Consider the following 26,649-nt stretch of genomic DNA (forward strand, 5'->3'; position numbering starts at 1 on the left):
AGGCCATGGGATTGGTCCGCCTCTACCAATCCATCGGTCACCGAATCTGTTGTTGAGAAGCGTACGAACACTTTGACTGAAATGTGCAGGAGCTCCATCGTGCATGAACCACATGTTGTGTCGTACTTGTCAAGGCACATGTTCTAGCAGCGCAGGCAGAGTATCCGGTATGAAATCATGATAACGTGCTCCATTGACCGTAGGTGGAAGAACATGGGGCCCAATCAAGACATCACCAACAATACCTGCCCGAACGTTCACAGAAAATCTGTGTTATTGACGTGATTGCACAATTGCGTGCGGGTTCTTGTCAGACCACACATGTTGATTGCGAAAATTTGCAATTTGATCATGTTGGAATGAAGCCTCATCTGTAAAGAGAACATTTGCACTGAAATGAGGACCAACACATTGTTGGATGAACCATTCGCAGAAGTGTACCCGTGGAGGCCAATCAGCTGCTAACAGTGCCTGCACACGCTGTACATGGTACGGAAACTACTGGTTCTCCCGTAGCACTCTCCATACAGTGACGTGGTCAACGTTACCTTGTACAGCAGCAACTTCCCTGACACCGACATTAGGGTTATCGTCAACTGCACGAAGAACTGCCTCGTCCATTGCAGGTGTCCTCGTCTTCCCCGGTCGCGAGTCATAGGCTGGAATGTTCCGTGCTCCCTAAGACGCCGATCAATTGCTTCGAACGTCTTCCTGTCGGGACACCTTCGTTCTGGAAATCTGTCTCGATATAAACGTACCGCGCCACGGCTATTGCCCCGTGCTAATCCATACAACAAATGGGCATCTGTCAACTCCGCATTTGGAAACATTGCACTGACTGCAAAACCACGTTCGTGATGAACACTAACCTGTTGATGCTACGTACTGATGTGCTTGATACTAGTACTGTAGAGCAATGAGTCGCATGTCAACACAAGCACCGAAGTCAACATTACCTTCCTTCAATTGGGCCAACTGACGAAACTAAAATGAGCTCTAACATGGAAATTAAGCGTTTCCGGACACATGTCCACATAACATCTTTTCTTTATTTGTGTGTGAGGAATGTTTCCTGAAAGTTTGGCCGTACCTTTTTGTAACACCCTGTATACATGCTTGCTAAGGGCACTGGAGAGGAATTTCGCCTTACTCAAGACACCGCTGCGGTTTTGTTTTCGCCCAGACATGTTTCAGCGCTTCTTGTGCTATCTTCAGTGGGTTTGTTTATTTTGTTCTGCAAATTTGTTAAGTGTCAGCTTTTGCAAACTTTTGGTACAAAATATTTACATTTGTAAAATGCGCGATTACTGTCAAATGTTTTTACGTCTGTTAGCATACAGTACAGAGTTGGTACATGTATCACTGAGCTGAGGCATTTTGTGTTGTTTATTTACGATATATCTAACGTTTCTAGTTTTCAGTATATTTGGAAATACAGGTCATGTACGCATTTGTTTACATACCTCACATGGAGCTGTTGGACTGCGCGTGCGCGGGCGAACCAAACACCACAAACGTCAACAGCGCTGCAAATCCGCGCGCCACACCCCACACAAACACGCCACGGAACAAATGAACACCATACAGTTACAACAATAAATAATGGAGGCTAACCAACAAAAAGTGTAACGTCAAAAACGAAAGAAACAAGCGTGTTATCTCGACAAAAATGGTAAAAAGAGGGCAGCATCAAAAAACTGTAAGTGACACACACGATAAAAAGTGATTTTCGGTCGGAAAAGCGTAATAAACACAAGAATGAAAACAGGTTTTGTTCTTTGCAGACGACAAGCTACAGATTGCTTAGTAGACCTAAAGCTACTAGCATAAATACCCGATAGTACCATGTGCGATATGTAACAAATACAAATATCCACTATATTTCCAAATGTACTATAAAACTAGAAACTAGACATACCGTAAATAGACAACACAGACTGCCGCAACCCAGTGATACATCTCTCAGCTCTATACTGTACGCTGACCAATGTAAAAACATTTGACAATAATCGCTCAGTTTACAAATGTAAATATTTCATTCCAAAAGTTTCTTCAAAGGGTAACATGTAAAAATTATGTAGAAGGAAAATAAACAGATCCACTGAAGATAGTACAAGTAGTACTAAAACATGTCCCTGTGAAAACAAAACAAAACTACAAAAGTGTCTTGCGTAAGGCGAAATTCCTCTCCCGCTCTTTTTTATTTCGAGAGACTGAAGAGCACTATTGATGTCCATGTTCGCAATCACTCAGATACAGACGAACACGTTAATCAGGGAGAGTATATCCTTTTTTTTTTTTACTCAAAAGTGCTCGAAGATATTCTAATCTTCACAGGTGATTATTTTTCGAGTTTTTTAGAACAGCGCCGAACCAAAAACGGCGGTGAGAGCTTAACATTGCATGTGTAAGTTGACTCAGGATGTGATGTTCAGGGTGGTTATAATTAAACATTCACCGCGTGCTACAGGAACGATGTTCAGACTGTGCGCTGCAGAATCTGCTCTGTAGTATTAGTGTCGTTGACTTCTGGTCAGGCGCCAGTACTGGTAAGGCGACGTAGTGTGTAAACACAAGTATCAGTGTGGATCACAGCTGCAGTCAGTCCCGGCCGGAGTGGCCGAGCGGTTCTAGGCGCTACAATCTGGAACCGCGCGACCGTTTTTGCAGTCAGTCAAAAGGGATATGGGAATTGTGAGCAGAGCTTTATTCATAAACCTGTTTTAGCAGTAGTGCAGCTGCTTTTCACGAATATCGACGCACTAAAGGAACACAGATATTCTCTTTCTGCAACGCGTTTGAAGGACATGACTCAGAACATCGCGCCTCAAATTACTGAAGACTTTACTGTTGCCCATGGTTGACAATGCTAGGCGCAGTAGGAAGGTTGAGACATCCTAGCAGATTAAGACTGTGTGCCGGACCGAGACTCGAACTCGGGACCTTTGCCTTTCGCGGGCAAGTGCTCTACCATCTGAGCTACCCAAGCACAACTCACGCCCCGTCCTCACAGCTGCCAGAGAGTTTCGTATCAGCGCACACTCCGCTGCAGAGTGAGAATCTCATTCAGAAAGGTTGAAGATGGGCATGGCGTGGCAGGTAGCCAACATTCCACCTGACATGTTTCTGGCAACAGCAGAGCGATCTCTAGTGCGGATCCAGGTTTTGTGGATGCAGATGGTCGTCACATCGAGCTAAGTTTGTAACCTGGAACGTAAACATGGCGCGCATGTAACAAACGTTACTCTCTCACAAGGAAATTATAATCTGTTTCTTTCAAAGATTTATTTGTCATTTCCCTTCCGCATGGTGGTGGTGGTGGTGGTTAGTGTTTAACGTCCCGTCGACAACGAGGTCATTAGAGACGGAGCGCAAGCTCGGGTTATGGGAGGATTGGGAAGGAAATCGGCCGTGCCCTTTCAAAGGAACCATCCCGGCATTTGCCTGAAACGATTTAGGGAAATCACGGAAAACCTAAATCAGGATGGCCGGAGACGGGATTGAACCGTCGTCCTCCCGAATGGCGAGTCCAGTGAGCTAACCACTGCGCCACCTCGCTCGGTTCCCTTCCGCATGTCCTTACAAATGTTTCCTACGGTCACTCGTTCTTCACGGGGGCCCTCTCTAGTAGCGAAGGTTCCGTTACAACTAAACTACACTACTGGCCATTAAAATTGCTACACCAAGAAAAAATGCAGATCATAAGCGGGTATTCATTGGACATATATATTATACTAGAACTGACATGTGATATTTTCACGCAATTTGGGTGCATAGATCCTGAGCAATCAGTACCCAGAACAACCACCTCTGGCCGTAATAACGGCCTTGATACGCCTGGGCATTAAGTCAGACAGAGCTTGGATGGCGTGTACAGGTACAGCTGCCCATGCGGCTTCCACACGATACCACAGCTCATAAAGAGTAGTGACTGGCGTATTGTGACGAGCCAGTTGCTCGGCCACCGTTGACCAGACGTTTTCAATTGGTGGGAGATCTGGAGAATGTGCTGACCACAGCAGCAGTCGAACATTTTCTGTATCCAGAAAGGCCCGTGCAGGACCGGCAAAATGCGGTCATGCATTATCCTGCTGAAATGTAGGGTTCCGCAAGGATCAAATGAAGAGTAGAGCCATGGGTTGTAACACATCTGAAATGTAACGTTCACTGTTCAAAGTGACGTCAATGCGAACAAGAGGTGACCGAGACGTGTAACCAATGGCACCCCATACCATCACGCCGGGTGATACGCCAGTATGGCGGTGACGAATACACGCTTCCAACGTGTATTCACCGTGATGTCGACAAACACGGATGCGACCATCATGATGCTGTAACCAGTACCTGAATTCATTCGAAACAATGACGTTTTGCCATTCCTCCACCCAGGTTCGTCGTTGAGTACACCATCGCAGGCGCTGCTGTCTGTAATGCAGCGTCAAAGGTAACCGCAGCCATGGTCTCCGAGCTGATAGTCCATGCTGCTGCAAACTGTTCGCGCAGATGGTTGTCGTCTTGCAAACGTCCCCATCTGTTGACTCAGGGATCGAAACGTCGCTGCACGATCCATTATAGCCATGCGGATAAGATGCCTGTCATCTCGACTGCTAGTGATACGAGGCCGTTGGGATCCAGCATGACGTTCCGTATTACCCTCCTGAACCAACCGATTCCATATTCTGGTAACAGGCATTGGATCTCGACCAACTCGAGCAGCAATGTCGCGATACGATAAACCGCAATCACGATAGGCTACAACCCGACCTTTGTCAAAGTCGGAAACGTGATGGTACGCATTTCTCCTCCTTACACGAGGCATCACTACAACGTTTCACCAGACAACGCCGGTCAACTGCTGTTTGTGTATGAGAAATCGGTTGGAAACTTTCCTCATGCTCTGAAAAGCTAATCATTTGCATATCACAGAATCTTCTTCCTGTCGGTTAAATTTCGCGTCTGTAGCACGTCATCTTCGTGGTGTAGCAATTCTAATGGCCAGTAGTGTATATGTCTGACAGACAAAACTTGGTGGATCTGAGTAAATGACAGGAAGGAGGCAATGCCTTAGTTAATTAAGGAAATAGTTTCAAGGAATACTGGAGAAACATAAGCAAAAAGGTGAAAGAAGTGCCTAGAGTGAAATTTTCCTTAAAGGGTATGGAGTCTCCGCAGTATATGTACATGGTACCAGATCTACGAGAACAGATTTTGTTGGGAGGAGACTGGTTGAAAACACACTAAGTCAATATGTTATTTAGCAGTCAGGAGATAAGCGTATGGTATGAGGGAAGATTTAAGAATGTTAAATTTAAACGTGAACCAACATAGAGGCAAATCATCGATTTATATAGCATTCGTGACACGAAGTAGTATGTAGAATGGTAGGATAGGGTAGGAGATACAATACGTGGATGTGGGAATATCAAGCTAATTAATCAGATGCCAGTAAAGTACGATTCCAAGCAGATTCTAATGCAGCCGTGATTTATTACATCGCATGTGCGAATAGGGGCAATGTTGATTTAGTGTTTCCATCTAACTGTATAACAGTCTTGAGTTCAGTGAAACTCGGTATGTTTTCCCTAGCTGTGATGGATGGGAGCACTACGTAACAGTTAGAACTGTTACAAATATATCAAGATTTCGGCGGAGACGTGACAAGAGTCTAGTGTTTTATCACTGCGACGTCTCGTTCGCTGCTCCATGAAAGGAGGAAGAAAAACAAACAATGACTTCACTACGACCTTGCAAACGTCAGAAACGGTCCGAAACGGAGCAGCGACGTGCAGCATCCGTCGGTGTGTTACGGGTTTGTAGGCCACGCTGGGAGAAAGTGCCGAAGAGCCGAAAGTGTTTTCTTCTCTCCGGACTACGGGCGAAACCGCAAAATATGGCGGAGAGCGCTATCGACGACAGCGGTACGAGCCATTCGTAGTAACAGCAGTCACGTCATCACGCCTCCAGCGTTGTTGATGGCCTCGGTGTCGCGAGCAAGAATGTCCACAAGTTTTTTTCAGGTGTGCCATAACAAGCTACAGCCACTCATCGATGAAGACATCCCTTACAGTTATCAAATTTCTGCGTTGTTGACTGCTGCGTTCCAACAGTTCCAAACATTTACTGTGGGTTTAGAATGGGTGGTTTAACCGACCAGTCGAGGTCCTGCGTGTTCGTCAACCAGCAACTATCGTTGCGGACCAGTCACGAGATGGTTGTTGTGAACTTGGATGGCTGGAGTGGTCACAGTACAATCAGCATGAAGATGTGGAAGGAAGGGCGATAAGATATTGGTCGCAAAGATGATTTAGACATTCTGTGAGAACTTACCTTCCTTACAAGGCGCCAGTATGATACTCATCAGAAATTTTTTGACAGCCTAGAATGCGAATCAAACCGGGTTTCTCTATGCAGCGCGCTGAGGATATCGTGTGTCGAGAGAGCAATTTGAGCTCTGTGTAAAACATGTTCTGGAAGCTATGTCAATAGCCATATTGATTATTTTGTTCCATGTAGGTGATAACGTGTGAACTCTAGGTTCGGTATGGGTTTCTAATGCCGTGATACATAGTACAAATTCTCTGGCCGATGTTGTTACACCATGAAGCATCAGTCCGGTATTTATTAAATTTTGTGCTGATGTTCATAACTGGTATCAAGAGATTCAATATTCCATGATCGGCATCATCTACATCTACATTTATACTCCGCAAGCCACCCAACGGCGTGTGGCGGAGGGCACTTTACGTGCCACTGTCATTACCTCCCTTTCCTGTTCCAGTCGCGTATTGTTCGCGGGAAGAACGACTGCCGGAAAGCCTCCGTGCGCGCTCGAATCTCTCTAATTTTACATTCGTGAATTCCTCGGGAGGTATAAGTAGGGAGAAGCAATATATTCGATACCTCATCCAGAAACGCACCCTCTCGAAACCTGGACAGCAAGGTGCACCGCGATGCAGAGTGCCTCTCTTGCACAGTCTGCCACTTGAATTTGCTAAACATCTCGGTAACGCTATCACGCTTACCAAATAACCCTGTGACGAAACGCGCCGCTCTTCTTTGGATCTTCTCTATCTCCTCCGTCAACCCGATCTGGTACGGATCCCACATTGATGAGCAATACTCAAGTATAGGTCGAACGAGTGTTTTGTAAGCCACCTCCTTTGTTGATGGACTACATTTTCTAAGGACTCTCCCAATGAATCTCAACCTAGCACCCGCCTTACCAACATTTAATTTTATATGATCTTTCCACTTCAAATCGTTCCGCACGCATACTCCCAGATATTTTACAGAAGTAACTGCTACCAGTGTTTGTTCCGCTATCATATAATCATACAATAAACGATCCTTCTTTCTATGTATTCGCAATACATTACATTTGTCTATGTTAAGGGTCAGTAGCCACTCCCTGCACCAAGTGCCTATCCGCTGCAGATCTTCCTGCATTTCGCTGCACCTTGCTAATGCTGCAACTTCTCTGTACACTACAGCATCATCCGCGAAAAGCCGCATGGAACTTCCGACACTATCTACTAGGTCATTTATATATATTGTGCCCATGGCGACAGGCGAATGAAAGGATAACAGATACAGCAGATGAACAACGCGCCTACCCGTTGTGCGACGGACCATCCACTTCATCCCCAAGGTTAGTGGAGTTTCCATTGAGTAACTGTATTTCTACCGTCCTTCCCCCGCTCCCTCCTTCCCTCTCCCTTCCTCTGCAACCACGCTCTCGCTATGACTCTCGATAAACCGACCGAAACACTCACTTCTGGGTGTAATAATATTACGGGCGACTGATACTGGGAAGGGTACAGCTCCATTCAACAACTACCACAACATTCCTGTTCTCGTATCCAACAGCCGCGTTTCCAGAGGTTGCAAGACTTGGGTCTCGAGAATGGCTGATTCTTGTGGTCATTCGCCACTTCGTCTACGGACAACGACAAACATAAGCGACACTCGTCGCTGAGCGTCACTGAATGGCACTCATTGTAACAGTTGAATCTGGCTCCACACCATACAAGTCTCTGATTGTGGTGCCGCTCTGCCTCTAACATACGAGTATGCCAGTGTTTTAGCTGTTGTCATCAGTCTACTCGGCAGAGCCATTGCAACAACCCCACCATCTCCTGTTGTGTATTCCCCCTGGAAGGACCCGTGCCCACTGTTGTTGCCACACTGTTGGCTTGAGTCCATCTCAACAACACCCGTCCTGCGTTCATTACACTACAGCCAACTGCCTGCGATCTGCCGATATGATGCTAAGATAGTCTTCACGCCAGTGTTACGACTTTTCTATGAAAGACGTCGACAGCATGAATGTGCTTCCTCTGTGCATGCTGTGTTGCGATCTTCCCCTCGGAAGATCCTGTAACGTTGGGACGTTAGTAAAACTGACATAAAATGTCAATTTTCAAAGTTATCTTTGATTTATTAGTTGAACTCTTGGATGATAAGTTCCCAAAGTTTCAATGATGAAAACGCAGCCGATGTGCCTGAAAAATAATTAAATGTGTAACGCGACGTTCCCGCCACACCCAATGTTTGAAGCAACAATTCTATACTAGCTCGGTGAAAAAAGATTACGTGAATTACACCCACTTCCAAATTATGTTCTGGATGCTGACAAGCACACTCGCAAGTTTCTGGCCGATCCTGAAGTTTTAAAAAAGTGCTTACATGGCAGAGCCCAGAATCCAAATGGGTCCCTAAATTCACACATACGGAAACGAAGCCCTAAAACCGCATTTTCATCTGCTGCCGTTGTCGGAATTTCAATTTCGCGATGAAGATATTAGAGAGAATGGACTTCAAGACAGGAAACTTCACTTATGACATCCCGAGAAAAATTAATTTACGGCGCCTCTCTGCAGCTAAATGCTCAGTTGAAGACCTGGTGAAGGAAAGAAACCAAAAAGCAAGAAACCAAAAAAGGAGCCTTGAAGAAAAAGAGGACCCTGGAAATAAATCTGAGGCCTTCTAAATAGGTGACATAAGAGAAAACGTTAGGTTGAACTTTAAATTGCATTTCTAGAAAATTATGTTTTTAAGGCTTAATTTTTTTTCTCAGAATCTATGAAGGCTAGAATTATAAAATTTTGTGTACTTATTTCTACAAACACAATAAATGTCTCAAAAGTAAATTTTGAAATTCTGAGTGTAAGCTGACATATGGGACAAAGTGCTTGAAATTTTGCATGAATTTTATATTGTACTTAACAGAATTATGATTAAATAATTACTAAAATTGTCCTATTCGGTATGTCTCTTGAATAGCTTCTGATAAAAAGGCACATACATTTTTTTAAATAAAATTTTTAAATTCCATAAAATAAGTTACATATATACAGGGTTATTACAAATGATTGAAGCGATTTCGCAGTTCTACAATAACTTTATTATTTGAGATATTTTGGCAATCCTTTGCACACACATACAAAAACCCAAAAAGTTTTTTTAGGCATTCACAAATGTTCGATATGTGCCCCTTTAGTGATTCGGCAGACATCAAGCCGATAATCAAGTTCCTCCCACATTCGGCGCAGCATCTCCCCATCAATGAGTTCGAAAGCATCGTTGATGCGAGCTCCCAGTTCTGGCACGTTTTTCGGCAGAGGAGGTTTAAACACTGAATCTTTCACATAACCCCACAGAAGTCGGGAGAGCGTGGAGGCCATGACATGAATTGCTGATCATGATCTCCACCACGACCGATCCATCGGTTTTCCAATCTCCTGTTTAAGAAATGCCGAACATCATGATGGAAGTGCGGTGGAGCACCATCCTGTTGAAAGATGAAGTCGGCGCTGTCGGTCTCCAGTTGTGGCATGAGCCAATTTTCCAGCATGTCCAGATATACATGTCCTTTAATGTTTTTTTCGAAGAAGAAAATGGGGCCGTAAACTTTAATCCGTGAGATTGCACAAAACAAGTTAACTTTTGGTGAATTGCGAATTTGCTGCACGAATGGGTGAGGCTTCTCTACCGCCCAGATTCGCACATTGTGTCTGTTCACTTCACCATTAAGAAAAAATGTTGCTTCATCACTGAAAACAAGTTTCGCACTGAACGCATCCTCTTCCATGAGCTGTTGCAACCGCGCCGAAAATTCAAAGTGTCAGGGCTTGTAGGAATTGTAAACGGTAAGGCTTCTGCTTTAGCCTTTTCTGTAAGATTTTCCAAACCGTCGGCTGTGGTACGTTTAGCTCCCTGCTTGCTTTATTCGTCGACTTCGGCGGGCTACGCGTGAAACATGCCCGCACGCGTTCAACCGTTTCTTCGCTCACTGCAGGCCGACCCGTTGATTTCCCCTTACAGAGGCATCCAGAAGCTTTAAACTGCGCATACCATCGCCGAATGGAGTTAGCAGTTGGTGGATCTTTGTTGAACTTCGTCCTGAAGTGTCGTTGCACTGTTATGACTGACTGATGTGAGTGCATTTCAAGCACGACATACGCTTTCTCGGCTCCTGTCGCCATTTTGTCTCACTGCGCTCTCGAGCGCTCTGGCGACAGAAACCTGAAGTGCGGCTTCAGCCGAACAAAACTTTATGAGTTTTTCTACATATCTGTAGTGTGTCGTGACCAAATGTCAATGAATGGAGCTACAGTGAATTTATGAAATCACTTCAATCATTTGTAATAGCCCTGTATAATCCAAAGTAACTTAGTAACTTAACAGTAAATGAGTTAATTTCGTGTAAAGCAAGACACAAAATCTGATTGCCGCTCTTCAAAATTGTATATTTTGCGCATCTTTTAAATAAACGTGCCCCCCCCCCCCCCCCCCACCGCCGCCACCGCCAATGTACCTCAAGGCACACTCAACATCGATCATTTGTTCATGCCGTTCTCCATCTGTGCGAAAGTACTTTTTCAATGCTGAAAATATGTTCGCAACAAGATGAAATTTTAATCCACCTACCCAAGGGCACGGAAATACTAGAGTACGTTCGGTAGCGCTCGGCCAGTGTGTTCATCGTGTAGCATTTTCCATTTCCACCAGTGTGTCGCGTCCAGCATATGCTCTCATAGCTTGCTTAACCTTGACTTCTAGACAGTATTGTATTACATCGGGGTCTATATCGTCTGAAGTATTACGCTCTTGACTGCACATTCGACACAACACGCAGATAACTCTTGTTCTAGACACTCTCTTACAGTCGTTTGGGATTCTCAAAAGGCGAGCTATCTCCTGCCGCGGGATAGCTCAAATTATGGCATTCGTGGATAACTGAAGTAAGTAAACGTGCAAACTACAGGCCGTGGTCAACCGATAAGGCTGTCTGACTACATTGCCGTAAACATGCAGATATGCTTTGTAGGCCGACGCTGGTGACAACTTCTGTACACGTGGTGGCCTCAACTCGCGCTTGTAAAAGGAGGATGGACAGAATTCCTATTGCGAGAAAGACGTTTGAAGAAATCTCACGAACCAGTCTTCACAGCTCTCCGACCTTCAACTTAGTGGGCTAAGTTCTCAACAGTGATACTATCCAGGAGATTCGATTCCTCAGAAACTCAGGATGGTATGAATTAAACGTTTCTCGGTTTTACTGCCGCGTCAGATTTGCTTGTATACTCAAGCTTTCAACGACTTCATTTGTCCTCATCGTCAACAGTAAACAGTCTAATGGAGGCGTCACGAAGTCACGGAATTCCATATACCATCAAATGTTACATCGGTGACTGATGGAGTAACATTAGCTGCGATGTTGACTCCGTTAGATGGTACACAATCCATCTTATTTCTCGGTATCTTTTCAGCATCGACCACGACTTTCCATGCACTACTAAGGGTATGGTCGCCATCCTGATAGAAGTTGATCTTCCTGATCTCAACGGTGTCTTGGACAATAGAATCCCAGGAGATAGACGCATTGGGTTAAGATCTTTGATTGATCCAAGATAATCGCATATTTGTTTCACAGACTGTGTAACACAGCAGCTTTGTCAAAATAACGCCATTCAGTCTCGCGCAGGTACGCTGTACAGTTTTCTGGCATAATACGAAGTATGTTCCTCGACCGTTTAGAAATCTTGTTTTGATAGTACTGTTTACACATTCAGTGAGAGTGTACTTAATTTGTTTGACAAATTACAGGATATCACTATATTCTATGTCAAAAGGCATTGGATAACATCTACATTACTATACGGCTAAAACAGTTACCAGGTCTCGTTTGTAATGACTTTCAGGGGCAACAAAAATTTGATTTTCAGTACTTCATGTAGTTATTGAGCGAATTTAAAAATTTAACATTGTATCATAATCTATCCATTACCCATATAATCCTAAGTTACTGGTTTAGCACACTTACACAATTTTTAACGTTAGAAAGTGTGCATGTCTATTGAGGCAGCGCAGCCCACGACGCGCAGATTACTCAGTGATATATTCATCCAGTATTTCAGAATGAGGATATTTAGCGAGTTGAAATAAATATTGCAGATAACTTCAAACTTTCTCGACACCTATTCTCGCTGAACCCCTCCCCCCCCCCCCCTTTCACAAAATAACGAAAGGAAAAAAAGTTTGGCGCGTACTACACTTGCGCTGTTCGTGCAGTAATACAGGGTGATTCAAAAAGAATACCACAACTTTAAAAATGTGTATTTAATGAAAGGGACAACCTTCTGTTATACATCATTACAAAGAGTATTTAAAAAGGTTTTTTTTTTCACTCAAAAACAAGTTCAGAGATGTTCAATATGGCCCCCTCCAGACACACGAGCAATATCAACCCGATACTCCAACTCGTTCCACACTCTCTGTAGCATATCAGGCGTAACAGTTTGGATAGCTGCTGTTATTTCTCGTTACAAATCATCAATGGTGGCTGGGAGAGGTGGCCGAAACACCATATCCTTAACATACCCCCATAAGAAAAAATCGCAGGGGGTAAGATCAGGGCTTCTTGGAGGCCAGTGATGAAGTGCTCTGTCACGGGCTGCCTGGCGGCCGATCCATCGCCTCGGGTAGTTGACGTTCAGGTAGTTACGGACAGATAAGTGCCAATGTGGTGGGGCTCCATCCTGCTGAAATATGAATTATTGTGCTTCTTGTTCGAGCTGAGGGAACAGCCAATTCTCTAACATCTCCAGATACTGCAGTCCAGTTACAGTAGCACCTTCGAAGAAAAAGGGACCAAAAACTTTATTGGCTGAAACGGCGAACAAATGTACAACTAAATGAAACTTTATAGCTCCCTTAATTCGCCGACAGATAGTGCTTAGCTCTGCCTTTTGTCGTTGCAGAGTTTTAAATTCCTAAAGTTGTGGTATTCTTTTTGAATCACCCTGTATTTCAGCACCACCAAACTTGACTGACTTTATTACTTTTCACTATTAACCCTATTCATAACACATTTTGCACACAGTATCCACATGTATCACTGAATATATCTCCAGAATTTTATCACTGTTCGAAATACAAATCGTTCAATGGCTCTGAGCACTATGGGACTTAACTTCTGAGGTCATCAGTCCCCTGGAACTTAGAACTACTTAAACCTAAGGACATCACACACATCCATACCCGAAGCAGGTTTCGAACCCGCGACCGTAGCGGTCGTGCAGGTCCAGACTGTAGCGCCCAGAACCGCTTGGCCACTCCGGCTGGCTTCGAAATACAGTTCAGGATATATGACTTGAGTGATGGTCGTGAAACATGAAAATTAGATTTTCTGTGTTGTGCCTGGGAGTTCGAGTCTTCAAATAAACGGAGTCCGGGGGGAGCGAGTTACCGGCGCTCACTGTACTAAGTTTTGCCACTCTGCGGTCAGCTTCATTATTTTGTGGAGGGTGGCAACGAGAAGAAGTTTCCAAAATATTTGAAATTGTGGGCACAGTTTGTAATTCGCTAAGTGCTCTCATTCTCCAGTATTGGATGAATACAGTGTGGGTAATTTGCTGCCTCAAGACATACACTATGTGATCAAAAGTATCCGGACAGTACAAAGGCGTACAGGCCGAGCTCGTCTGCTGACTGACAAGAGACCACAGACAGTTGACGAGGACCGTAATGTGTAACAGGCAGGCACCTATCCAGACCATCACACCGGAATTCCAAACTGCATCAGGATCCACAGCAAATACTATGATAGTTAGGCGGGAGGTGATAAAACTTCGATTTCATGATCGAGCGGCTGCTCATAAGCCACACATCACACTGGTAAACGCCAAACGACGCCTCGCTTGGTGTAAGGAGGCTGAACATTGGATCACTGAACAATGAAAAAACATTGTGTGGAGAGACGAATCGCAGTAACATCCCTGTAATCGACTGGCCTGCACAGAGTCCTGGCCTGCACAGAGTCCTGACCTGAATCCTAAAGAACACCTTTGGGATGTTTTGGAACGCCGACTTCGATACCTCTCCTCAGTGCAGCACTCCGTGAAGAATCGGCTGCCATTCCCCAAGAAACCTTCCATCACCTGACTGAAAGTATGCCTGCGAGAGTGGAAGCTGTCATCAAGGCTAAGGGTGGGCGAACACCATACTGGATTCCGCAATTACCGATGGAGGGCGCCACGAGATTGTAAGTCACTTTCAGCCAGGTGTCCGGATACTTTTGAACACATAGTGTGTATGTTTTTATGACGGATGGATTACATACCCAGTTACAGTTGCGTCCATTTTATTTGATGGACAGGTTAATTGTGCAGCTACTTTTACACAATCTGTTGATGCCCCAAAAGGATTTGTATTAAATAATTTCGCAACCACGACTGTTTTTATTCTGAAATATTCTGAAATTCTCTGCATTGAGTGGATGTTTACGTTATTTCGTCAAACGTACGCCCACCGCAATAATTGCTCATTGTGTTAAACTTCAACATACGATTATAAAGAGGGCGGAAAAACTATGGAACACAACAAATACAACACATTACCACGCCTAATGCAAGCTACGAAAACCGGTGGCATTCAAAACAGCTTCTAGTCGTCTCAGATGGATAAAAACAGGTCCTGTATGGTATTTAAGGGGAATACCGTACTTGCTACTAGATCGTTGCAAATTCAGGTAACGACGATGGAGGTGGACAGAGAGCACGCAAAGTTGTCTCAAAGTAGGCCACAACGGCTGGTAACACTGAGATCTGGGGCAGTGGTGACCATCGGAGATGCGACAGTTCACCCCTCGTGCCCGGAAAAGCACTCCTGCACGATGCGAGCTAGGTGAACAGGAGCATCGTCGCCTTGGGACACAGTGGCACCACTGGGGAACAAACAACGAGAGCGAAAATAGTCACACAGTGCTTGCGAGTAACGCGACCTTAGAGGCTAAACATGGGGCCCATGAAATACCACGATATGGCTGACCAAACCATCGCCGGCTGGAGTGGCCGAGCGGTTCTAGGCGCCTCGGGCATGGATGTATGTGATGTCCTTAGGTTAGTTAGGTTTAAGTAATTGTAAGTTCTAGGGGACTGATGACCTCAGAAGTTGAGTCCCATAGTGCTCAGAGCCATTTTTTTGACCAAACCACCACCGCAACTCCGCCTTGCTTCGCTCTTGGGGCGTAAACACAGCCGTGAGTTGGAAACAGTAAGCAAAACGATGCATCAGACTAAATGACTTTCTTCCACTGCTCCAAAGTGCATGTCTTATGGCTACAAGACCACGTTTATCTGGGACGGGGGTTTGCATCACTGGTAGGTGCATTTAATTCGTCAGTGACTTTTGCAGCTGTCGTCCCCTTATTATCCGTCACGACCCTCTTCAGTGACCATATGTCAGACTCACACAATTGTCCTCGTCGTCACTTAGCGGACGATGCTTTCCACTTTTTCTGTTGTTGTTCTGGTCTTCAGTCCTGAGACTGGTTTGATGCAGCTCTCCATGCTACCCTATCCTGTGCAAGCTTCTTCATCTCCCAGTACTTACTGCAACCTACATCCTTCTGAATCTACTTAGTGTATTCATCTCTTGGTCTCCCTCTACGATTTTTGCCCTCCGAGCTGCCCTCCAATGCTAAATTTGTGATCCCTTGATGCCTCAGAACATGTCCTTCCAACCGGTCCCTTCTTTTTGTCAAGTTGTGTCACAAACTCCTCTTCTCCCCAGTTCTATTCAATACCTCTTCATTAGTTATGTGATCTACCCATTTAATCTTCAGCATTCTTCTGTAGCACCACATTTCGAAAGCTTCTATTGTCTTCTTGTCCAAACTATTTATCGTCGATGTTTCACTTCCATGCATGGCTACGCTCCATACAAATACTTTCAGAAACGACTTCCTGACACTTAAATCTGTACTCGATGTTAACAAATTCCTCTTCTTCAGAAACGCTTGCCTTGCCATTGCTAGTCTACATTTTATATCCTCTCTACTTCAACCATCATCAGTTATTTTGCTCCCCAAATAGCAAAACTCCTTTACTACTTTAAGTGTCTCATTTCCTAATCTAATTCCCTCAGCATCACCCGACTTAATTCGACTACATTCCATTATCCTCGTTTTGCTTTTGTTGATGTTCATCTTATATCCTCCTTTCAAGACACTGTCCATTCCGTTCAACTGCTCTTCCAAGGCCTTTGCTGTCTCTGACAGAATTACAATGTCATCGGCGAACCTCGAAGTTTTTATTTCTTCTCCATGGATTTTAATTCCTACTCCGAATTTTTCTTTTGTTTCCTTTACTGCTTGCTCAGTATACTGATGAATAACACCGGGGATAGGCTACAACCTTGTTTCACTCCCTTCTCAACCACTACTTCCCTTTCGTGCCCCTCGACTCTTATGACAGCCATCTGCTTTCTGTACAATTTGTAAATAGCCTTTCGCTCCCTGTATTTTACCCCTGCCACCTTTAGAATTTGAAAGAGAGTATTCCAGTCAACATCGTCAAAAGCTTTCTCTAAGTCTACAAATGCTAGAAACTTTTTCTGTATGCACTATAAATCTTCCCTAGGACGCCTCTTGAAACACGAAACAGATCGATCATCTTGATAATTGCAGTAACCACCACACGAGCTCCAACACGTAGCTCCGACATAACGCACTCAGAACCACACAGTACACTGTTCTGAGCTCGACTGGCACTCCCAACGTACTGACGACACTGCACAGGTGCCGTTCGTGGTCAAATACAACAGCGCGACCTGCAGGCTTGGTTAGCACCTGCATTCTTGTTCAAGCATGCATTTTTCCCAGTGTTTCCGTATTTTCTGTGATTTGTCAAAGGCATTTGATTGTGTGAACCACAACATCCCTTTAAGTAAATTAGAATTCTATGGTGTCACGGGCAGTGCTGCAAAATGGTTCAAGTCCTACCTCGCTAACAGGAAACAAAGGGTGTCAGTGCAAGGGACTAGTGAATTAAGTCATCAGTCATCATCAGGATGGGAAGAAATTACATGTGGTGTCCCACAAGGATCCATCTTAGGGCCATTGCTTTTTCTTGTGTACATTAATGATCTCTCATCAGTTACACTGCCAGAAGTAGAGTTCGTTTTGTTTGCAGATGAGACAAGTATTGCAATAAATAGTGTGTCGAGTGTAGTTCTAGAAAGATCTGCTTATGATTTTTTCATGGATATTAATAAATGGTTTAAAGCCAACTCACTGACATTAAACTTCGAAAAGACTCACTATACGCAATTCAGAACCTGTAAGAGGTTTCCACCCAGCATATTTATAAAGTACGAAGAAGAGCAGATAGAAGAGGTTGACAGTCTTTAATTCCTGGGATTACAACTTGATAATAAATTCAGTTGGCAGGAGCACACCACATAAGAGCAGAAACGCCTTAACAAATCTGTGTTTGCAATTCGAGTGTTAGCTGACATAGGCGACATAAAAATGAAAAGGCTTGCATACTTTGCCTACTTTCATTCCATAATGTCATATGGTATAATATTTTGGGGTAACTCTCCAAGTAAAAAAAAAAGTTTTCAGAGTCCAAAAGCGTGTAATACGTGTTATTTGTGGAGTAAATTCACGGATGTCCTGTAGAAACCTCTTCAAAGAACTGGGTATACTAACTACTGCCTCTCAGTATATTTTACTCCTTAATGAAATTTGTCCTAAATAATATCTCTTTTTCCAACAAACAGCTCAGTTCATACACACAATACCAGGAACAAAAATGATCTGCACAAGGACTTAAAAGCACTTACTTTAGTTCAAAAAGGGATCCACTACTCAGGAACACTCATCTTCAATAATTTGCCAGTAAACATAAAAAATTCAGTTACAAATAAAGATCAGTTTAAAAGGAGTCTGAAATACATACTAGTGGCCAACTCCATCTACTCCATTGACGAATTTTTTAATAGAAACAAATGATGTACATATTCACACTATTAGTATTGTTATTTCAGCTTTAAAAAAATTGACATGTTCCACATCCACGAGGATCTCCTCAGCACGAATCTATGGAACGAAAAACTAATCTAATGTAATCTAATCTTTGTACAACCCCTGCACCTCTCAGTTGCTTACGCCAACATTTTACGAATTTCGGCGAATCATTATACGAAATTAGGACTGCTGACATTTTAAAAAAAACTCGGGTATCCGAATACTGATATTTAAAAAGCGTCATTTCGGCCCTCTGCATATCTAAAGAATGTATTGATATACCAAAGCAAAACTTATCGACACACGTGCCTACAAAAACACCTGCTGCACATTGTAAATATACTGTCGGTTTTAGAGCTGCATATTTATGTATTAATTTATTATTAGATATTCTGTACATCAAGAAGCTGCCTATCCCCCTCACAGCAAGAACTGAAAGGAAAACGATGCACGTTTACGCTTTGCAATAACCACTTTGCTAGTAATTGTAACTGCAGATTTTTAAGTGGCACAATAAAAGATGTGCGATGGGCCCGTCGTTTGGTTGCATTACACATGTCGACTTCCCGTTTTTTTTTTTTTCCCAATTTCCTCAAACGCCAGCGACATAGTAGTTGTAGTGTCAAAACTACGTGTAGAAGTAAACCGTTGCAGTTTCTGCTGGTACCGCCGAGTGGCGATTACGTCAGCATTTTCCCTCACACGTCTCCGTCCACCGCAAAGGGCAATCTTGTCATTTAGATTTTTGTTCATCAGTTTCGGCAATTGTTTTTGAGGAATGCCATTATGAAGAAAAAGCAACCCAGTTGCGTCAAAAAAACATCGTTTTTTTAGAGCAACTAGTGCGCTATTTCCTCACATCGGATGTTATTTCATGCACACCGCCACCCCAAGCGCAGTCGGTTACTACTTTGCGCCATCTATACTTGCTTCACACAACCAAACAGAAATACTGTACATGATGAACGCTCAAAATATAAGACTCCTTCACACAGTGAAAGTGAAATTACGTTCTACTACAATTTTAAAATAACTTCAAATACTTATCTAACCTAGCGAAAAAAATATAAAATAAAATATCGGGCCGGCCAGAGTCGCCGACCGGTTCTAGGCACTTCAGTCTGGAACCGCGCGATCTCTACGGTCGCAGGTTCGAATCCTGCGTCGGACATGGATGTGTGTGATATCCTTAGGTTAGTTAAGTTTAACCAGTTCTAAGTTCTAGGGGTCTAATGGCCTCAGATATTAAGTCCCATAGCGCTCAGAGCCTTTTGAACCAAAAATATCGGCATTCGATATTACCATTTCGACATCGATATCACGGCAAAAACATATCGCCGATACATACCGATATACACAACTGGCCATTAAAATAGCTACACCACGGAGATGACGTGCTACAGACGCGAAATTTAACCGACAGGAAGAAGATGCTGTGATTACAAATGATTAGCTTTTCAGAGCATTCACAGAAGGTCGGCGCAGATGGCGACACCTACAACGTGCTGACATGACGAAAGTTTCCAACCGACTTCTCATACACAAACAGCAGTTGACTGGCGTTGTCTGGTGAAACGTTGTTGTGATGCCTCGTGTAAGGAGGAGAAATGCGTACCATCACGTTTCCGACTTTGATAAAGGTCGGATTGTCGCCTATCGCGATTGCGGTTTATCGTATCGCGACATTGCTGATCGCGTTGGTCGAGAACCAATGATACTTAGCAGAGTATGGAATCGGTGGGTTCAGGAGGGTAATACGGAACGCCGTGCTGGATCCCAACGGCCTCGTATCACTAGCAGTCGAGATGACAGGCATCTTATCCGCATGGCTGTAATGGGTCGTGCAGCCACGTTTCGATCCCTGAGTCAAGAGATGGGGACGTTTGCAAGACGACAACCATATGCACGAACAGTTCGACGACGTTTGCAGCAGCATGGACTATCAGCTAGGAGACCATGGCTGCGATTACCCTTGACGCTGCATCACAGACTGGAGAGCCTGCGATGGTGTACTCGACGACGAACCTGGGTGCACGAATGGCAAAACGTCATTTTGTCGCATGAATCCAGGTTCTGTTTACACCATCATGATGGTCGCATCCGTGTTTGGCGACATCGCGGTGAACGCACATTTGAAGCGTGTACTTGTCATCGCGATACTGGCGTATCAACGGGCGTGATGGTAAGGGGTGACATTGGTTACACGTCTAGGTCATCTCTTGTTCGCATTGACGGCACTTTGAACAGTGGACGTTACATATCCGATATGTTACGACCCGTGGCTCCACCCTTCATTCGATCCCTGCGAAACCCTACATTTCAGCAGGATAATTCACGACCGCATGTTGAAGGTCCTGCACGGGCCTTTCTGGATACAGAAAATGTTCAACTGCCGCCCTGGCCAGCACATTCTCCAGATCTCTCACCAACTGAAAACGTCTGGTCAATGGTGGCCGAGCAACTGGCTCGTCACAATACGCCAGTCACTACTCTTTATGAACTGTGGTATCGTGTGGAAGCCGCATGTGCAGCTGTACCTGTACACGCCACCTAAGCTCTGTTTGACTCAATGCCCAGGCGTATCAAGGCCGTTATTACGGCCAGAGGTGGTTGTTCTGGGTACTGATTTCTCAGGATCGATGCACCCAAATTGCGTGAAAATGTAATCACATGCCAGTTCTAGTATAATATAATTTATCATCTGCATTTCTTCTTGGTGTAGCAGTTTTAATGGCCAGTAGTGTATTGTGGAAAGCATGTCGATAATTCATTGGCACCCATAATATGAAATATTGAAAATAATTTTTTGTTGCCCCTGGAAGACATTAAATAGGGAACCTGTAACTTGCTGGTGTGAACCGGGTTGGTCGCTTAGTAATACAGACGGCGCGCACCGCCCCCTAGCTTCTCTGACGAATGCGAGACGCACGGCTGTTGTGTCAACAGGTACAGAGGGCGCTCCGTACTCGCCACACGTTGAGGCGCGCCGCGCAACGCAAGAGACTGCGCAGGCCCAGAATGCTTTCGTCAGGACGCGGGGTCGGATTACACACGCGTATAGCGTGCTGCGAGGGGTCTGCGCCAGACGGCGGCGGCTGAGCTGGACGCGGCTACCACGCCTCGCCAGACGGTTGCGACCTCAGAGTGGGCACATGGGACGGGGGACTGATTGCCACCATATGTAAGCCCGAGCATCAACACGTGCTGTCGGAGGCACACAGATTGTGTCGAAAGAGCAACGAAGTAAAGGTCTATCCAACCCCCACTGGGTCTACGTTAACTCAGCCGACAAAATTCTGGGGTATGGGACACAAATTCTGAAGGTGGCAGGGGTAAAATACAGGGAGCGAAACGCTACTTACAATTTGTACAGAAACCAGATGGCGGTTATAAGAGTCGAGGGACATGAAAGGGAAGCAGTGGTTGGGAAGTGTGTAAGACAGGGTTGTAGCCTGTCCCCCATGTTATTCAATCTGTATATTGAGCAAGCAGTGAAGGTAACAAAAGAAAAATTCGGAGCAGGTATTAAAATCCATGGAGAAGAAATAAAAATGTTGAGGTTCGCCGATGACATTGTAATTCTGTCAGAGACAGCAAATGACTTGGATCAGCAGTTTAACGGAATGGACAGTGTCTTGAAAGGAGGATATAAGATGAACATCAACAAAAGCAAAACGAGGATAATGGAATGTAGTCGAATTAAGTCGGGTGATGCTGAGGGAATTAGATTAGGAAATGAGACACTTAAAGTAGTAAAGGAGTTCTGCTATTTGGGGAGCAAAATAACTGATGATGGTCGAAGTAGAGAGGATATAAAATGTAGACTGACAATTGCAAGGAAAGCGTTTCTGAAGAAGAGAAATTTGTTAACATCCAGTATTGATTTAAGTGTCAGGAAGTCATTTCTGAAAGTATTTGTATGGAGTGTAGCCATGTATGGAAGTGAAACATTGACGATAAATACTTTGGACAAGAAGAGAATAGAAGCTTTCGAAATGTGGTGCTACAGAAGAATGCTGAAGATTAGATTGGTAGATCATATACCTAATGTGGAGGTATTGAATAGAATTGGGGAGAAGAGGAGTTTGTGGCACAACTTCACTAGAAGAAGGGATCGGTTGTTAGGACATGTTCTGAGACATCGAGGGATCACCAATTTAGTATTGGAGGGCAGCGTGGAGGGTAAAAATCGTAGAGGGAGACCAAGAGATGAATACACTAAGCAGATTCAGAGGGATGTAGGCTGCAGTAGGTACTGGGAGATGAAGAAGCTTGCACAGGATAGAGCAGCATGGAAAGCTGCATCAAATCAGTCTCGGGACTGAAGACCACAACAACAACAACAACACATGGGACAGGGAGTCTCCTGCGTCTCGTTCCAAAGTAATGATGCAATTATGATTTATGGAGTTTAATATGATTACAACTATTGGTAAGTCGCACTGTGATACCACACTTCTGGATAAACATCTCGATAAATACAGAGTGTCCGCAAAGTAAGTCCCAGTTTCAACTATTTACAATTGTTTTTAGCAATGTTCAATACGGCTGTTCTTAACATGTGTTCAATATTGTGCACCGCTTGTTACCGGCACACACGCAACCTAAAATTCAACTCTTCCCATACTCCGCTTAACAAGACAGGACTAATGGAAGCAATGCCCTCTTCGTTCCGTGTCTCAATTCTGGCAAATCATTAGGTAGTGGCGGAACGTAGACAGTATCTTTTTTTAGAGCTACAAAGGAAAAAAAATCGTAGAGCGTGAGGTTAGGTGAACTTGGAGGCAAGCGGAAAACAGCGATGTCGTACTGACCATAACGACCAATCCAACGGTCAGGGATTTCGAAGTGCAACCACACTCATACAAAGAGATACCAATGGACAAGGGTTCCATGTTGTTGCGAAATTAAGTTTTCGTGGTGCACCCGCTAATTGGGGAAAGAGCCATTCTTGAAACGTATGCAGATAAGCCGCACCTGTCACGGTAGCTTCAGAGCAGAACAAAAAGGCCTGTACACTTGACATCAGGACAGAGCGTAGAACATGTTTAATTTTTAGGAGCCTCCTTGATGTTTTAGAAGGTCGTAAGGATATTCTGACCCCCCCCTCCCCAGATACGAACGATATGTGCATTTACCATCCTAATTAAATGAAAAATCCACTCATCGGTGAAAAAACACACGATCAACGAAGTAATCTTTCCGCAGCAATACTTCACTTGCAAAGGTATAAAATACATCACAGTCACCTGGTTTTAAAGCATACCATACATCGGGGATCACAAACTTTAAGCGAAACGTGCGTTCAACTACAATTACAGATTCACTCTTAGCTAACTACAGAAGATCGATTAGTTGGTTGATTTGGGGGAGGCAACCAAACAGCGAGGTCATGGCTCCCATCGATTTGGGGAAGGAGGTCGGCCGTACCGTTTCAAAGGACGCCGGAACAACAGGGACTTGCATGCACTGAGAATAAAAAATAGTGCATTGAGAATGGCTAGCTACTAGCCGAAATCTGGATTTGCATAACCTTTTTAGATTATGCAAACGACTGATTGCTGATTGTGTTTTTGGGTGGGGTCCGCCTTTAGCAAAACACATTTTTGTTTGTTGTCCCAGACATGTTTCACTGCAGATGCACGATCATCAGTGGTCTTTTTTATCATTATGGCCGTTAATGGTAAGGAATGTTCTTTACTGTTTAAAAACATGTAAATATTAGTTTCTAAATCGTAATTACAGATTTTTGAAGATCCCATAAAATTATGTATTTATACCTTCTTACTATTTGGTGTGGTTTTCCTGCTATATTACGTTTTTACAGTGTCTGTTTTTCTCTACAGTTTGTCATCTGCAACTATATACAAATTAATGTAAGCAAAATATTTACTCAAATATTACGATTCCTAAACTCAAATGGCTCTGAGCACTATGGGACTTAACATCTTAGGTCATCAGTCCCCTAGAACTCAGAACTACTTAAACCTAACTAACCTAAGGACATCACACACACCCATGCCGGAGGCAGGATTGGAACCTGCGACCGTAGCAGTCCCGCGGTTCCGGACTGCAGCGCCTAGAACCGCACGGCCACCGCGGCCGGCCGATTCCTAAACTGTTTATGGCTATGCCTGAAATTAATAATTTATATGAAAGGTGTTGTGTGTGTGTGTGTGTGTGTGTGTGTGTGTGTGTGTGTGTGTGTGAAAGGGGGGGAGCGGGGCGGGGAGTTCTATAGGTTAATGTTATCTAATAACCCTTTGTGGGCAGAGAACAGAGTTCCATTGCACAGAGCTGCGTATTAATTTATTACTTGCTTTCCTTCAACTATGGCTTTTTGTATTTGATAATTTTCTTCAATTATTAGTTTTATGGGGGGGGGGGGGGAGGCTGTTGCTGTTTTTGAGAATTTTCAAATCAGTGTTGATGTCTGCTGGGCTATCTTTATTGTCATAAGATGTTCAGCAAATGTGGAACGACAACTGCTACTTTTTAATGCTCACCTGTGTTTTGTGTACCTGGTATTAAAGTTTCTACTTGTCTGTCCTATATAAACTTATTTGCAGTCCTGACACGTTATTTGTTAAATATCAGATGTGTTGTGTTTGTCTGAGCTCGTGTTGGTTGTACTTAGTTCCCTCTGTGTTGATTTGTCTGTCCTGCAGGCTATTTTTAGCCCTTGTTTTTTCAGTATGTTGCCCATTCTGTGGCCTGCTTTGTTGTTGTAGGTGAGAGTGAACCACTTGTCTGTTGTTGTGGGTGTTTCTTGTTTGTGTTTGTTCTGTGTGTCTGTAAATTGGTGAGAAGGCTTTTTTGTGCGTATTTAAACAGTAAAGGGCACTCCTTATGTTTAACAGCCACAATAATAAAAAAACCACTGATTATGATGCAAATGCGGTGAAACATGTCTGGGACGACAAACAAAATTGTGTTTTGCTAAAGGCGGACCCCATCCAAAAACATATGTTAAGGTCAACAGTATGCCTATATTTCTTTCTGTACACGTCATTCAGACCATTGGTGGACTGCAGTGAGTTGTGCTGCAGTGTAATTTTTCGTCAATAAGACGTAGCACATCTCAGAAGTGAGAAGTGAGCGAGGGCTTGCACTGTTAACTGCTATCGAACCTGTGTCCCCAAGATAATGGCACAGTCAGCCCAACAGCGTAACACGCGGTACTCTGCCAAGGTGATTATTTTTGCACAGTTTCGCAGGCTACTTCTATTTGCTAAACTACAGCAGAAATCATTTCCGCATCATCACTTTTTGAGTAGCAGCGTCTCATTACCAACCAGTGGTGGAAAAGAGAAAAAAAAGTTCTGATATTTTCCCGTGTACGAACTGCACAGTAACAGTAATCACAAAAGAGAAATCATTTCCCTAATTAGTTTCATACCGTGACACACCTGTACAGCTGCGTGGAATTTACCGTACAACAACAGAAGCAAATAAGAATGAAACCTCAATAGAATACATGTTGAACAAGAAGACTGATGCGGACTGCCAACGCTCTGGAAACCAGCACACGGTGCATGGTGGAGGATACCTTGTACCACTATTAGCCATTCCCTTCCCTTTTCCAGTCGCAAAATGACCCGAGTGAAAAACGACTATCATGCTTGCGTACGAGTTCTGATTTCCTTACATTGTGTCGAGGTCTTGGCGCGAGATGTAATACGTTAGTGGCAGTAGGATCGATATGCAGTCTGTCGCAAATGCCGCTTCTCATACTTTTATCAATAATGATTCCCATTTTAGTGCGCGCAGCACCTCCGTAATACACACCTGTTGATGGAGCCTACTGGTAACAAATTTACCAGCACGCCTCTGAAGTGCTTCGATAGCGTCCCTTAATATACCCTGGTGGGGACGCGAAACACTTCACCAGTCGCAGAATGGGTCACAGGGTATAGTTACATCCGCGGTCTCCTTTCTAGAATCCTCCCTATAATTCAAAGTCTTTTCCTACAACAATCCTCAGATGCTCAAACAATTTCATGTCGCTTCGCAACTTTACGCCCAAATATACTATTGGCCATTAAAATTGCTACACCACGAAGATGACGTGCTGCAGACGCGAAATTTAACAGACAGGAAGAAGACGTTGTGATATGCAAATGATTAGTTTTTCAGAGCATTCACAGAAAGTTGGCGCCGGTGGCGACACCTAAAACGTGCTGACATGAGGAAAGTTTCCAACCGATTTCTCATACACAAACAGCAGTTGACTGGCGTTCCCTGGTGAAACGTCATTGTGATGCTTCGTGTAAGGAGGAGAAATGCGTACCATCACGTTTCCGACCAAGATAAAGGTCGGATTGCAGCCTATCGCG

At 44.1% G+C, this 26,649-nt stretch overlaps 1 protein-coding gene across 1 annotated transcript in view; it reads right to left on the bottom strand.

Moving 5' to 3' along the window:
- LOC124551094 (actin-histidine N-methyltransferase) overlaps positions 1–26,649 on the bottom strand; it is a 426,960-nt gene that overhangs the window by 63,404 nt on the left and 336,907 nt on the right. The gene's annotated exons all lie outside the window — the stretch shown is intronic.

This window comes from Schistocerca americana, chromosome 9, assembly GCF_021461395.2.
Source record: "Schistocerca americana isolate TAMUIC-IGC-003095 chromosome 9, iqSchAmer2.1, whole genome shotgun sequence".
NCBI lineage: Eukaryota > Metazoa > Arthropoda > Insecta > Orthoptera > Acrididae > Schistocerca > Schistocerca americana.